Below are 9,785 nucleotides of genomic sequence, written 5' to 3'. Positions count from 1 at the left end.
ACAAACAGAATACTATTACTATTAGTCAACTATTATATAGGCGACCAAGCTACTATAGGCTTCTAATAACTAGTGGATAATACTAATTTATCAAAATGCTACAGTTGATAGGTAGTCATAATAATGATGTTTAATATGTTTATTATTTGTTCATATAATGAAATTTAAAAAAAGTAAAATAGAACAAATGCCTATACTATATGGATGTAATGCATTTTAATATGAGGGTCAGGTGATGATATTTGGGAAGGTTATAGTAACATCATTCGTTCATCACCAACAACCTTTGCTCTCATACTGTATATTGGTAAGGTGCCCTGTTGTATTTGAATGTAATGTAATTCACATTTATACTGGGGTAAAAATAAACATATATTATCAATGAGTATTGTTCCTCAATCAATCATGGAAGAGGAAGCCTCCAGCCTCCAGTCTAGCGCATGTCGTTTTCCTTCTCTCGGGGGGCGGGTGCGCAGCGCGAGCTGGGGCTGTGGTACGCTACTCATAGTCACGTGATTCTCAGAGGAAGGAGAACTCGACTGGTCCAGAAACACAGACAACCCAGCGGCCCAGCCAGGCCAATGTTAGCTGTGTTCAACAGTCAGTGCTCATTAAACAGTAGCCTGGCCTACCATTAGAGACGTACTGCTTTTTATGATACACTATGTCTGTTTAAATTAAATGGCAAATAACTGTCTGGAGGATAGAAAGAAAATACTCTATGCAAAGCATAATCTATTATAGAGTGTTCATAAATACCATAGAAACAGCTAATAGATACATATTACATCATGATGGCAATGTAAATGCTTTATAAATGAAGTACTGTGCAGGTAGGAGTGAAAACTAACAAAACTGCTGGTGAAAGTGAAGCCTGCTGTCTTTTTTTCCATACACAAGATGGCACTGTAGGGGTACTTTTATTAAAGTTCTCCATTATATTACAGTTGTACCAATATCACTATATTAGGCCTACAATTCTTCCGGGGTGTAGAATGACAAGTCTACGGCTGGTTTATGATCGGGCCATTGGGTGATAGTGTAAGTGATAGAACAGGGGTGGGCCGAATGACAAGCAACAGGATGGAAAAGGACAACATAATCCACTTCAAAACACCAGGCCCAACCAGAATAAAATAGTGATTAAGTAATGAAATCATCTTCAAAACGCCAGGCCAACCAGAATAAAAGAGTGATTAAGTAAGAAATAATCTTCAAAATGTGTCTAGTTGCTGTCTTTTGACGTAAACCATATGCTCAGTCTTTACTCTGTGTCATCGGGCCTTATTGATAATGTATTGATCATTGATTCACATTTAGCACAGTATGGCTACAATGGAATCATTTTTGTGTACAATTAGTTCTGATTCTCACTCATAGTTACTGGCTGTGTATTCCTGAGGCCATTAAGCATCTCAGAGTAGGAGCGCTGACTTGCCTTTTAGATCCTAGATCAGCACTCCTACTCTGAGATGCTTGCTAAATACAGCCCCTGATCCGTAATTCTGACACTGCAGACAGTAAGGCTGTTTCAGTGTGTCACCTAGAGTGCTCTTCTACGGTGCGTTTTTCTTTGCCCGCTCTCTCTCTCTCTCCTGGCACATCCACATTGGTGCTCGATCTGGGCCGTGGCGAGTTTATACTAGACTGTGAAACAATAGCAAACATGAGAAAGCAGGAAGACATGCCTGAGAGGGAGGCCCTTATCAGCGGAAAGTTCTTAATTGTGCTCTATGTAAACGGTGTGTGTAACTCTTGGCACCTGGAAAGGGGGTTTGATATCGTCAGATGTGAGAGTGGAGATGGATCAGTTCAGAGGCCTATCGCTGCAGCTGGTGAAATACACTACACAGTTATTAATCATCTCAAATCATTCTCGAATTGAGGTGCTGATCTAAGCGTTTTTCGACATTCCTCAAAATATGCTTGTGTCTTGTAGCCCTTGGACATTTATTTGAGCCTCCCAATGGAATCGTTTGGTAGAAGCTGATGCGCTAGAGAGAGAAGAAGTGTAGCTGAGTTTATGGTGAAAATTCTACGATGGCACCAATAGTACAGATGACATGTGTTGCCTTATCCCTTGATGGCTCTGCGCAGATTCAGATTAGCTAATGTACTCAAGTCCTTAAACGTTGGAGGTTTATTCAATCAGTTGTATAAAGAAAAACAAATCCTTGATCTGTGTTGAAATGTGGAAGTCATTTCGGCCCAGAGTCCTAGCAAGCTCAGTCCCAGCTGAGGCAGACAGTACATCAGTGACGTGGATGAACGCATCATGAATGCGTCATTCTTTGTGTGTACTGGAGGGCCCAGCAGTGTCTCAATGTACTACAGCAGCTCTGTGGATACGCCAATGACTGCCTTGCAGGGGGTGAGACATTCCACTGAACTACTGCTGGGGGGATAGATTTGTCATCAGCCATTACCTCACACAATAAATACAGAAACACAAAAACATATCTCCCCTCATCACCAGCTGGGACTTCCCCCACACTCCTTGTGCTGACAGTGACAGAAAACCCAAATCCTATTTGACCTATGTACACTTCACTGTTAGTGTTAAGTTAATAAACGTTTCCCTACAAACAAAGTGAAGTTGATATAAGTTTCCTTACAAACTTGATTCAGCTCTGTCTGTTTCTCACAAGGAGCTCTAGCCTTGAGACATATCAAATAGCAACACATTTTTTTATTGACAGTTTGTGTTGTCAATGTTGAAGCTATTCATGTTGAAGCTATTCATTTCAGCCTTTGTGATCTCAATTACTGTGAATCAACACTGAGGATACATCTTTAAAATAGTTTTCCACTTCAAGCAAGCTACACTGAGTGTACAAAACATTAGGAACACCTTCCTAATAATGAGTTGCACCCCCTTTTGCCCTCAGAACAGCCTCAATTTGTTGAGGCATGGACTCTGCAAGTTGTTGAAAGTGTTCCACAGGGATGCTGGCCCATGTTGACTCCAATGCTTCCTACAGTTGTGTCAAGTTGGCTGGATGTTCTTCTTCTGGTGGACCGTTGTTGATGCACACAGGAAACTGTTGAGTGTGAAAAACCCAACAGCGTTGCAGTTCTTGACACACTCAAACCGGTGCACCTGGCACCTACTACCATACCCCGCTCATACCCCGTTCATCTACACTGATTGAAGTGGATTTAACAAGTGACATCAATAAGAGATCATAGCTTTCACCTGGATTCAGCTGGTCAGTCTATGTCATGGAAAGAGTAGGTGTTCTTAATGTTTTGTACACTCAGTGTATATCCAGTCTATATGAATAGACACCCACACCTTTTTGACAGCTGAAGTCTAGCAGGCTGTATTTTTGTGTTTCAGAGAAAGATATTTGTGTAAAGAATGCAACTCAGAAAAATGTCCCCGGGGCGTACATATCCATTCCGACTGGACTTGGAATTGGTAAATTGTTGAGCTGACATGATACTACTCTAACCCAATGATTTTAGGTCAATGTCAGATGAATTTGAGGGACCAGTTTACAACTAAACCATTTACTTCAGAGGCTGAAATACAATGCATTAAACCATATATTGCAAAAAAGTTTGTCTATTTGCTCAAACCATTATCGAGAATGTTTTACTTGTTTATCTGGTCTGTGGTGATTTAAAATAATCCACTGTCTGGTCCATTAATTGAAACATGACTGAAACTGGAAAGGCGTCAAAGGGGATTCTATGTCATTAACATACTGCCTGAATTCGCTACACTGGTTCAGCTTAAATAGTTCAGCTGCAATGTGATTTCTAGTTTGCTCAACATTTGGACATATGTAGCTGAACCAAAATGAATTCTCAAGTTGAATTGTATGTTCCCTCAACCTAAAATGTAAAGTTGAGTGAACATACAATTCAACTTGAGAATTTATGTTGGTTTAGCTAATATGTAAACATAAAGAAAGTTGCACACTCTAGTTATGCTCCAACTGACATTTTGACGTCGTCGATAATATGCCCAATTTTTTTGCAAATTGGAAATCGCATTGCAGCTGGTTGCTGTGAGTATTTTAAGTTGAATCAACACATTTAGAAAAAAATGGTTTTACAGTGTATTGGAGCACATATTAGTCTGCAAATCAGTTTACTCACAGGATTTGAGCAAGTGAGAAAGGCTACAGAGTCATCAGCTTGTCAGCAGTCTATTTTCAAAACGAAGACCTTTAGTGACTACTGTACAGATAGACAAACTGAACGTCTGATAGAGTGTGAGGAAGAATAGAAGAGAGAGAGACAGAGACAGATCAGACCTATGCCCCTCCTGCCCACCCCATGCACCCCACCCCCGCAAAGAGGGCCTCAACATGGAAGTCACACATACGCCCAGGCAGTGAGCGGGCAAACAGGCCCAACCCCCACTCTTACACTCGCCCAAGTCAATGGCATGTACCAGATGCTCAGCAGGCTCTGCTCACACTTACTGGCCTGAGGCCAAACCACACGACCAACAACATTGGACACTTTATGGAACAAAGCCTTCACTATATCATCCTGGAATATCCAAGGCCTGAGGTCATCTGCATTTGGCCTAAAGAGCAGGAACCCGGACTTCACCAAAGAAGTCGGTAATACAAACATTGTCATCTTGCAAGAAACCTGGTATAGAGGAGACGGACCCACTGGTTGCCCTCTAGGTTACAGAGAGCTGGTAGTCCCATCCACCAAACTACCAGGTGTGAAACAGGGAAGGGACTCAGGGGGTATAATAGTTTGGTAAAGAGCAGACCTAACTCACTCCATTAAATTAATCAAAACAGGAACATTTTACATTTGGCTAGAAATTCAAAGGAAATTATCTTAACAGAGAAAAATGTCCTCCTGTGTGTTACCTACAGTGGGGCAAAAAAGTATTTAGTCAGCCACCAATTGTGCAAGTTCTCCCACTTAAAAAGATGAGAGAGGCCTGTAATTTTCATCATAGGTACACTTCAACTATGACAGACAAAATGAGAAAAAAAAATACTGAAAATCACATTGTAGGATTTTTAATGAAATTATTTGCAAATTATGGTGGAAAATAAGTATTTGGTCAATAACAAAAGTTTATCTCAATACTTTGTTATATACCCTTTGTTGGCAATGACAGAGGTCAAACGTTTTCTGTAAGTCTTCACAAGGTTTTCACACACTGTTGCTGGTATTTTGGCCCATTCCTCCATGCAGATCTCCTCTAGAGCAGTGATGTTTTGGGGCTGTTGCTGGGCAACACAGACTTTCAACTCCCTCCAAAGATTTTCTATGGGGTTGAGATCTGGAGACTGGCTAGGCCACTCCAGGACCTTGAAATGCTTCTTGCGAAGCCACTCCTTTGTTGCCCGGGCGGTGTGTTTGGGATCATTGTCATGCTGAAAGACCCAGCCACGTTTCATCTTCAATGCCCTTGCTGATGGAAGGAGGTTTTCACTCAAAATCTCACGATACATGGCCCCATTCATTCTTTCCTTTACACGGATCAGTCGTCCTGGTCCCTTTGCAGAAAAACAGCCCCAAAGCATGATGTTTCCACCCCCATGCTTCACAGTAGGTATGGTGTTCTTTGGATGCAACTCAGCATTCTTTGTCCTCCAAACACGACGAGTTGAGTTTTTACCAAAAAGTTATATTTTGGTTTCATCTGACCATATGACATTTTCCCGATCTTCTTCTGGATCATCCAAATGCTCTCTAGCAAACTTCAGACGGGCCTGGACATGTACTGGCTTAAGCAGGGGGACACGTCTGGCACTGCAGGATTTGAGTCCCTGGCGGCGTAGTGTGTTACTGATGGTAGGCTTTGTTACTTTGGTCCCCCCGTGTGGTTCTGGGATTTTTGCTCACCGTTCTTGTGATCATTTTGACCCCATGGGGTGAGATCTTGCGTGGAGCCCCAGATCGAGGGAGATTATCAGTGGTCTTGTATGTCTTCCATTTCCTAATAATTGCTCCCACAGTTGATTTCTTCAAACCAAGCTGCTTACCTATTGCAGATTCAGTCTTCCCAGCCTGGTGCAGGTCTACAATTTTGTTTCTGGTGTCCTTTGACAGCTCCTTGGTCTTGGCCATAGTGGAGTTTGGAGTGTGACTGTTTGAGGTTGTGGACAGGTGTCTTTTATACTGATAACAAGTTCAAACAGGTGCCATTAATACAGGTAACGAGTGGAGGACAGAGGAGCCTCTTAAAGAAGAAGTTACAGGTCTGTGAGAGCCAGAAATCTTGCTTGTTTGTAGGTGACCAAATACTTATTTTCCACCATAATTTGCAAATAAATTCATTAAAAATCCTACAATGTGATTTTCTGGATTTTTTTTCTCATTTTGTCTGTCATAGTTGAAGTGTACCTATGATGAAAATTACAGGCCTCTCTCATCTTTTTAAGTGGGAGAACTTGCACAATTGGTGGCTGACTAAATACTTTTTTGCCCCACTGTATATCCCCCCACTAGAATCCCCATACTTTAATGAAGACAGCTTCTCCATCCTGGAGGGGGAAATCAATCATTTCCAGGCCCAGGAACATGTACTAGTCTGTGGCGACCTAAATGCCAGAACCGGACAAGAACCTGACACCCTCAGCACACAGGGGGACAAACACCTGCCTGCAGGTGACAGCATTCCCTCCCCCATATGCCCCCCTAGGCACAACTATGACAACATAACCAACAAAAACGGGTCACAACTCCTGCAGCTCTGTCGCACGCTGGGTATGTACATAGTCAATGGTAGGCTTCGAGGGGACTCCTATGGTAGGTACACCTATAGCTCATCTCTTGGCAGTAGTACTGTAGACTACTTTATCACTGACCTCAACCCAAAGTCTCTCAGAGCGCTCACAGTCAGCCCACTGACACCCCTATCAGACCACAGCAAAATCACAGTCTACTTGAACAGAGCAATACTCAATCATGAGGCATCAAAGCCAAAGGAACTGAGTAACATTAAGAAATGCTATAGATGGAAGGAATGCAGTTTGGAAACCTACCAAAAAACAATTAGGCAACAACAAATTCAATCCCTTTTAGACAATTTCCCAGGTAAAATGTTCCACTGTAATAGTGAAGGTGTAAACTTGGCAGTAGAAAATCTTAACAGTATATTTGACCTCTCAGCTTCCCTATAAAATCTAAAAATCTCAAATAGAAAACCGAAGAAAATGAACAACAATGACACATGGTTTGATGAAGAATGCAAAAATCGAAGAAAGAAATTGAGAAACCTGTCCAACCAAAAACATAGAGATCCGGAAAACCTGAGTCTACACCTTCACTATGGTGAATCACTAAAACAATACAGAAATACACTACGGAAAAAGAAGGAACAGCACGTCAGAAATCAGCTCAATGTAATTGAAGAATCCATAGACTCTAACCACTTCTGGGAAAATTGGAAAACACTAAACAAACAACAACACAAAGAATTATCTATCCAAAATGGAGATGTATGGGTAAACCACTTCTCCAATCTTTTTGGCTCTATAACAAAGAATAAAGAGCAAAAACATATACAGTATCAAATACAGATCTTAGAATCAACTATTAAAGACTACCAGAACCCACTGGATTCTCCAATTACCTTGAATGAGCTACAGGACAAAATAAAAACCCTCCAACCCAAAAAGGCATGTGGTGTTGCTGGTATCCTTAATGAAATGATCAAATATACAGACAACAAATTCCAATTGGCTATACTAAAACTCTTTAACATCATCCTTAGCTCTGGCATCTTCCCCAATATTTGGAACCAAGGACTGATCACCCCAATCCACAAAAGTGGAGACAAATTTGACCCCAATAACTACCGTGGGATATGCGTCAACAGCAACCTTGGGGAAATCCTCTGCATTATCATTAACAGCAGACTCGTACATTTCCTCAATGAAAACAATGTACTGAGCAAATGTCAAATGCCTACCATCAGCCTACCATAAGCCTACCATCAGTAACACACTACGCCGCCAGGGACTCAAATGGGCTTTTTACCAAATTACCGTACAACAGACCATGTATTCACCCTGCACACCCTAATTGACAACCAAACAAACTAAAACAAAGGCAAAGTCTTCTCATGCTTTGTTGATTTCAAAAAAGCCTTCGACTCAATTTGGCATGAGGGTCTGCTATACAAATTGATGGAAAGTGGTGTTGGGGGTAAAACATACGACATTATAAAATCCATGTACACAAACAACAAGTGTGCGGTTAAAATTGGCAAAAAACACACACATTTCTTCCCACAGGGCCGTGGGGTGAGACAGGGATGCAGCTTAAGCCCCACCCTCTTCAACATATATATCAACGAATTGGCGAAGGCACTAGAAAAGTCTGGAGCACCCGGCCTCACCCTACTAGAATCTGAAGTCAAATGTCTACTGTTTGCTGATGATCTGGTGCTTCTGTCCCTAACCAAGAAGGGCCTAAAGCAGTACCTAGATATTCTGCACAGATTCTGCCAGACCTGGGCCCTGACAGTAAATCTCAGTAAGACCAAAATAATGGTGTTCCAAAAAAAGTCCAGTCGCCAGGACCACAAATACAAATTCCATCTAGACACCATTGCCCTAGAGCCGCAGGTAAATTCCACAAAGCTGTGAACGATCTGAGAGACAAGGCAAGAAGGGCATTCTATGCCATCAAAAGGAACATAAAATTCAACATACCAATAAGGATCTGGCTAAAAATACTTGAATCAGTCATAGAGCCCATTGCCCTTTATGGTTGTGAGGTCTGGGGTCCGCTCACCAACCAAGATTTCACAAAATGAGACAAACACCAAATTGAGACTCTGCATGCAGAATTCTGCAAAAATATCCTCCGTGTACAACGTAGAACACCAAATAATGCATGCAGAGCAGAATTAGGCAGATACCCACTAATTATCAAAATCCAGAAAAGAGCCGTTAAATTCTACAACCACCTTAAAGGAAGCAATTCCCAAACCTTCCATAACAAAGCCATCACATACAGAGAGATGAACCTGGAGAAGAGTCCCCTAAGCAAGCTGGTCCCAGGACTGCAGCACAATTAGACCCAAGCAAATCATGAGAAAACAAAAAGATAATTACTTGACACATTGGAAAGAATTAACAAAAAAACTGAGCAAACTAGAATGCTATTTGGCCCTAAACAGAGAGTACACAGTGGCAGAATACCTGACCACTGTGACTGACCCAAACTTAAGGATAGCTTTGACTATGTACAGACTCAGTGAGTATAGCCTTGCTATTGAGAAAGGCCGCCGTAGGCAGACATGGCTCTCAAGAGAAGACAGGCTATGTGCACACTGCCCACAAAATGAGGTGGAAACTGAGCTGCACTTCCTAACCTCCCTAACCTCCTCCCTCAGATTACACAGATCCACAAAGAATTCAAAAACAAACTCAATTTTGTTACAACACTGTATATATACATAATATGACATTTGTAATGTCTTTATTGTTTTGAAACTTCTGTATGTGTAATGTTAACGTTTAATTTTTATTGTTTATTTCACTTTTGTATATTGTCTACCTCACTTGCTTTGGCAATGTTAACATATGTTTCCCATGCCAATAAAGCCCCTTGAATTGAATTGAATTGAGAGAGAAACTAGGAAAAAGAGTGTGAGGGAGAGAGGGAGAGAAAGAAAGAGAGAGAGCAGTCGAGTGAGAAGGAGAGAGAGAGATTGTAGGAGAGAGATGAATTGTATTGTAAATGGTAGTGGGCTACAGTAGCTCTCCCCTTATCTGGGGCTGTCTGCACTATTGTGGGAACCCGCCCAAGCCACCCATCCTAGGAAACGAGAGCTTCCTGTTGTT

The sequence above is a fragment of the Salvelinus alpinus genome, chromosome 36, assembly GCF_045679555.1.
Source record: "Salvelinus alpinus chromosome 36, SLU_Salpinus.1, whole genome shotgun sequence".
Classification (NCBI taxonomy): Eukaryota; Metazoa; Chordata; class Actinopteri; order Salmoniformes; family Salmonidae; genus Salvelinus; species Salvelinus alpinus.
Note: the sequence above shows the minus strand (reverse complement) of the source record.